Source organism: Malus sylvestris, chromosome 13 (genome assembly GCF_916048215.2).
Source record: "Malus sylvestris chromosome 13, drMalSylv7.2, whole genome shotgun sequence".
Classification (NCBI taxonomy): Eukaryota; Viridiplantae; Streptophyta; class Magnoliopsida; order Rosales; family Rosaceae; genus Malus; species Malus sylvestris.
The window spans coordinates 37,950,557-37,956,708 of NC_062272.1; the positions used below are offsets into that span (position 1 = coordinate 37,950,557).

General features: G+C 37.4%; 1 long non-coding RNA gene across 1 annotated transcript in view; it reads left to right on the plus strand.

Moving 5' to 3' along the window:
- The window catches only part of LOC126596385 (uncharacterized), a 98,095-nt gene extending 94,330 nt beyond the window's left edge, over positions 1 to 3,765 (plus strand). Inside the window, exon 2 of the long non-coding RNA XR_007613953.1 lies at positions 3,670 to 3,765. This is a non-coding gene — a long non-coding RNA (uncharacterized LOC126596385). The remainder of the gene's footprint in view (positions 1 to 3,669) is intronic.
- Positions 3,766 to 6,152: the final 2,387 nt, after the last annotated feature.

Genomic DNA, 6,152 nt, shown 5'->3' on the forward strand with positions numbered 1-6,152 from the left:
TTTTATTTTTGTTTTTGTTTATGTTTATATTGGTGTTTGTGTATTTTACTTTTGATTTTTGATTTATTTTTCTTTCTTTGATTTTAGGTTCAAATGGAGCCGAGGGAAATTTAAAGGAAAGATGCGTCCGGCTAAAGACGTTAAATCAAGCGCTTCTTGGGAGGCAACCCAAGCATTCAACGAAGGGAGATTTTGGAATCACTAACCCAATCAGCTTTGCATTCTTCCATCCTTATCTTTACTGCTTTCATTTTGTTTTGTTTAGCTAGTTGCGTTATTTGGTTGATTTCTGTGAGTTTGTGTTATTTAGTTTAAGTGTGGGGGAAGGTTAACCAAAGTCTCTTTACATTAATTTACATATATAAAAATAAAAAAAAAATAAAAAAAAAATAAAAAAAAGATAAAATTTAAAATTAATGAAAAAAAAAATACATAAAAAAAAAAATTTAAAAAAAAAAATTAAAAAAAAAAATTAAAATTAAAAAAAAAATTTAAAATTAAAAAAAAAAAAAAAAAAAAAAAAGTACAAATATTTTACAATAATGTAAACTAATAGTATTCATTGGTCGGGTGGTGCTTCGGTAGTAGGCGGGGCTTCAGCAGTCGGCGGGGCCACAGAAGGAGGAGGCAGCAGAGGTTGATCAGTTGGAGCTTCACTACGCGGTGCCGCTCCAGAAGACGAAGGCAGATGCGGTTGGAACAAACCCACAAACCTCCGATGATCAAGTAAAATTTGACCATCGGTGTCCTGCATCTGGTCAATCTTTCTCTTCATGCTGGTGGCATAATTGTGTGCAAGCTTGTGCAATTGTTTATTTTCATGCTTGAGTCCTCTAATCTCCTCTTTGAGACTCTGTATTTCAGCCACCAACGATTCAACATGACGGGTTCGAGCATATAGGCGTTGGGCCATGTTGGATACAGAACCCGCACACTGCACGCTAAGGGCCAGAGACTCCTTAACCGCCAATTCATCAGACCGTCTAGCAAGTAGTCTGTTATCTTTAGGAGTGACAAGGTTCCGGGCCACCACCGCAGCTGTCATATCGTTCTTCATCACCGAAGCCCCAACGGTAAGGGGACCAGTAGGGGATATGAAGGAAGGGCGCCATATGTTGTCTGGTGAAGGCGGAGCTGCCTCTTCACGAATGTTCAAGTCAAAACGTCGATCAGAAGGGCCTGCCATTTTCTGAAGGTGTTGAGAAAGAAAGATCGGACAAATTAAGATTTCGGAAGTGCAAGAAGGGAGTGTTTACTGGAGGGATAAGTGTGTTGTGGAGCAAGATTAACGCCTCTATAAAAAGGAAGAAATCAAAGAGGCGCTCCTCAGAAATTGAAGAGGCGTCCTCTCGCAAATCGAAGAGTCGGGGCTCCTTTCTCAAAAGCCGGATTCTTTTCTCAAAAGAGGAGTTTCCGTTCTCAAAAACCGGATTCTTTTCTCAAAAGAGGCGTTTCATTTCTTAAAGGATGGGCTTGCTCAGAAACAATGAGCCGAACCCCGGATTTCAAAAGATCAATTTGTCCAGACGTGTCGTCACTTGTCACACGCAAATTGCTTTGCGAAATTCTCGGGCAGTTTGTCGAAGCACCAATTCAGAAATCGAAGAGGGAAATTCAACAGTCAAAGACACGCTAGCTTTCTCAAAAGCTGGGCTTCAACCCACGGGCAAATCTTCTTTTCCAGATTTATCCGCACGTGTCACATGCTACCTCTACAATCGACAATGCTCAGAGCTCGAAGCGCCGATTCCAGATACCAATGAGGAATCTGCTTTGCGGAAATTACGGGCAGCTTTGTCAGAAAGCGCGTAATTTGTACTATTCATCCATCCACCGGCTGCCGACAATGAGTGAGAGAATAGTTCCGGTTGTGAAGAAAAGTCCTATAAGTATTTACCTTCGCCTTCCACAGCAAAGGCACACCCTCTTAGCACTTCTTCATCTCCGAAAATGCATTCCCAAAGAATCCTCCTAAGTCACTCTGTATTCCTCATTCCCTGGGATACCCTTGCTAACAACCCATCCAGAGCAAAAGTATTTCATATCATAAAGGTTGAAAGCAAGAGTATCTCATATCATGCATTCTCCATGTCCTTTTCCTTGTCTTTGTTCTAACCTGCAGGACATGGAGAAATTGCTCTCGAGTACTCGTCTTCCACTGCTGATGTACTTCCAAAGAAGCTGCCACATCTACCTGAAGAACAGATAAGGCAAGCGAAAATGACACCAGCAGCATGTGGAGACAACGTACAGAAGAAACAAGCAGAGAAGAATGCAGCTTGCGCAATCATCCCAGCGGAAGGAGTCTGAGATGAAGAACAAGAGAAGCTGCCACATCTGCTTGGAGAACAAATAAGGAACTGCAACATTCCCAAAGAGCAAAGCCTTGCAGTACAATAGCATAAAATCATCACTTGCAAGTGAAAAGCTAAGTGTCACCCTGTTCAAGAGGAAAGCTGTGGAAAGTCAACAAGCACGACCAATGATTACTTATTAGTTTTATTCATTATCTTTTATCGTAATTTTCAATTTTTCGTTTGCAATTTTTTTTTTTTTTTTAATTTTCTTGCGTTACTTAACTGAATTTTTCCTTTTCTTTGCAGGAACTTTTGGTTATTTCCACCCTTGAAGTTGATTGCAGAATTTTAGCTTGGGGGTCATCGCTTGATTTTACTGCAAATTAGGGAAGTTTTCAGTCCAATTGTTTTATTTTGTTTCTTATTATTTATTTATTTTATTTTTATTTGCATTATAGTGTTTTCTGACATTGGGGACAATGTCAAGTTTAAGTGTGGGGGTAGAAATCTCCAGAATTTCATTTGTCTCTGTGTTGTTTTTTTTTTGTGTTCTTAATTAGTTTTGTTTTCTTTTAAAAATAAAAAATAAAAAAAAACTGTGTTGTTGTTTTTTGTGTTCTTAATTAGTTTTGTTTTCTTTTAAAAAATAAAAAATAAAAAAAACTGTGTTGTTGTTTTTTGTGTTCTTAATTAGTTTTGTTTTCTTTTAAAAAAAATTTAAATTAAAAAAATTTCGGAAAATTTAAAAATCCAAAAATATTGTCTTGTTTCCCTTATTGTTTTGAATTAGATTTTTGTTAGTTTCCCGACCCAATGATATAATTAGATCAAATTTGAATCACGATCATCAAGAACTTAGTTAACATGTGTTTTATGAAATTCCTAATTCTCTTGTTAGTTTTGTACATGTTTGACCATCTTTGAAAAACCAAATGCACATAGCCTTGTTAATGTGAAACTAAAGTATGACTTAAAGCTTCATATGTGAATTTAGTGACCATATACATCCTATGTGAGTTTTTGAGCCGATTGAAAGTGTGTGCATTTTTCATACACTCCTATTCTTTCATGTGTGATGAACTTAAGTGAGATACATCTCTAGAACTTGCGTAACGATCTTTCGAAATGTTTGTCATTGATTGCATGAACTTGGAAATGATAGAGGCATTAGGTTTACCACTATGGTCCAAATAACCATGTTTCCCAAAGAAAAATGATATCATTAGTTTGCCAATTTGAGCCGTGTTTGTTGAGCCTTTTATTTCTTATCACCAGATATGTCTACCCTTATACCTGAAACATTTTTCCTTACCCTTTCCAAGCGAGCAATGCGAGATTGTCTTATGAGAAACGTTTGTGAAATACTGTGAAGATGTTTGGCAAAAGAATAAGTGTGGGGGTATTTCATGTTTGTGAATTAAAAAAAAAAAAAAAAAAAAAAAGAAAAGAAAAGAAAAGAAAAAGAAAAGATAAAGATTGTATAAAAAGAAAATAAAAAGTTTTTAAAGTTTCAGTTAAGGGTGTGGTTGGAGGTGTTAGAAGAATCGTTGGAGAGCTTGAGTTTTTATGAATCTAAAGAAAAGAATTGCTTGCAATGTAGCTTGGAACTTGTGTTTTCCTATTCTTTCATTTCAATAACCCTCTCCCTAAACCTCATTACATCCAATAAAACTCCTCTTGATTTAAGTTTTGCAATTATGATTGTGGAGATGAGATCTTTATGCAAGCTTATGGTAGAAATTTCACATTTGTTTCTTTGAGCGAAACACATTAAAACTAAACACATGTGTGATTGAGTGCATATCCTGTGAGAAGGTCACTAGTTTGCATATGATGATTTTAATAATAAAAACTTGAAATTGCATTAGCATGGCTATCTCACACACTACACTTCAAGGATGATTTGAAGACTACTGCTAATATTTGAATAAGGAAGATGAACTTGGATTAGTTCCTTGATGCTAGCTATGGTTCTTGATGATTTGTTTTCTTAAATGAAATTCTATGAGGGTCAGATAGGGAGAAACTAATGTTTTTCTTGTTACTTCTTGTTCTTGTTTTCTTTGTTTTGCTCGAGGACTAGCAAAAGTTAAGTGTGGGGGTATTTGATCGGATCATATTTATATATATTTTTACTTCAAATTTACTCGTCTTTTCTTAGTTAGTTCCTTATATTTTTAAGCTATTTACGTTATTTTTGTGTTTATAGGATTTGTTATGCAAAGAAAATAAAAATAGAACAAGTGAAATTTTATGTAATAAATTCGTCAAAAGCAAATTTAAATTACAATATTGCTAATCCATTGTGACGCTAAATGATAAACCAATATTTAAACTATATATTTCATCCTTTTATAATTCTTTTCTTGTCTAATTTAGTTGGAAGCTTTAAGTATTTATGATACTTTTGATATATTGTGTTTGTAGGAGTAACATGATCAAAAGAACTTATTTTTCTGCTATGTGGGGTTGCTAGAAACTAAATGAAAATAAAAGGAGACAGCTAAGAGGGAATGAGTAAGCTGCCCTTGCAGCTTTGAAAAGTCAAAAGGAAATGGCATAAAAAAATAACAAAAGGAGACGTGGGCGGAAAGAGCTGCCTGGCAGCTTTGAACAGCAATAAAAATAGAAGAGGGCAGCGTGGGGAAGAAAACAGCTGCCTAGCAGCGTGAGCAAGGCAGAGTCGCAGCAAGGCTGCCAGAGACGAAAAGGGGGATTGACAGCAAGCAGAAAAGAGGAGCGGAAAAGAGTAACGTGGTATGCGCAGAGAGAAGTGGACGGACAGCGCGGAGAAGAATAAAAAAATAAGGGAAATATAAATGAACTGGAAAGCAGAAGGCGCAAAAAAAAAGATATATAGAAAAGAGGGCAGAGAGCAGAGGGGAGGAGGTGATTTTGGGGGGGGTCTTGGAGCGGGAGAAGGGAGCTGCCCTTTGCGCAGCTCGCAGAAGGTCAGAAAGGAGAGTAGCTGCCTTGGCAGCTGGGGGGGAGAGACGTGGAGGTACGGGACAGATAGAAGAGGGCTGCCTTTGGGCAGCGTGGAATAGGAGAAACCGAGAGAAAGAGAGGGAGCTGCCCTAGGCAGCGTGTCAGCACGCAGAAATAGGCAGGGACAGGCGCGCACAGAAGGAAAGAACGCTGCCCTTTGGCAGCGAGGAAAGAGGAGCAGACAGCTGCCTTGCTGCAGCAGAAAACCGAGGAGGACTCGGACTGGGTGAGACGAGAGGAGAAGTCAGAGCAGCGTGGGAGCCAGGAGCTGACGTGGAGGTCAGGAAGAAGGCAGAACGAAGGAGGTCAGCGCACAGGAAGCAGAAACACTCTCGCTCTCGGTTAAATCTTTCCAAACTTCTCTTTTATTTCTGTTTTTAATAATGTGTAATTAAATTTATGTTGGTTAGAGGTTAATTCGAAACCATGAATATATTTGTAATATGAATTGATTACCTTCGGTTGTGATTTCATAAGTTGTGATTTCAATTTACTTATCTGTTCGTATAAAAACTGATTTGTGTATGTTGGTTGAGAGTGCACGCTTAATTTACATGCATGAATTTAATGCTAGAATATAAGTGAATTTCACCTAATCGTTATGAACTTATTTTCACAAGTAGTAAAGGTTGCTAGTCACAATCACGTTAAGTAAATTCTTGGCAAGAGTATCATGCTTTTCATAGTTACGAATGTCTCGTCAATGCTTATAGTTTTCACAAAGTTTAATGATCTTTGATTGTATCTCTATTGTGCTTTTCACGTAGGGGACTTTTGAAGAATGTTTTGAATTGTTGTATGCGTTTTCCCGTCCAATTCAATAACTTAAGGAAAACTTGAAGATTAAAAAAGTGCTGTTCACGGTTA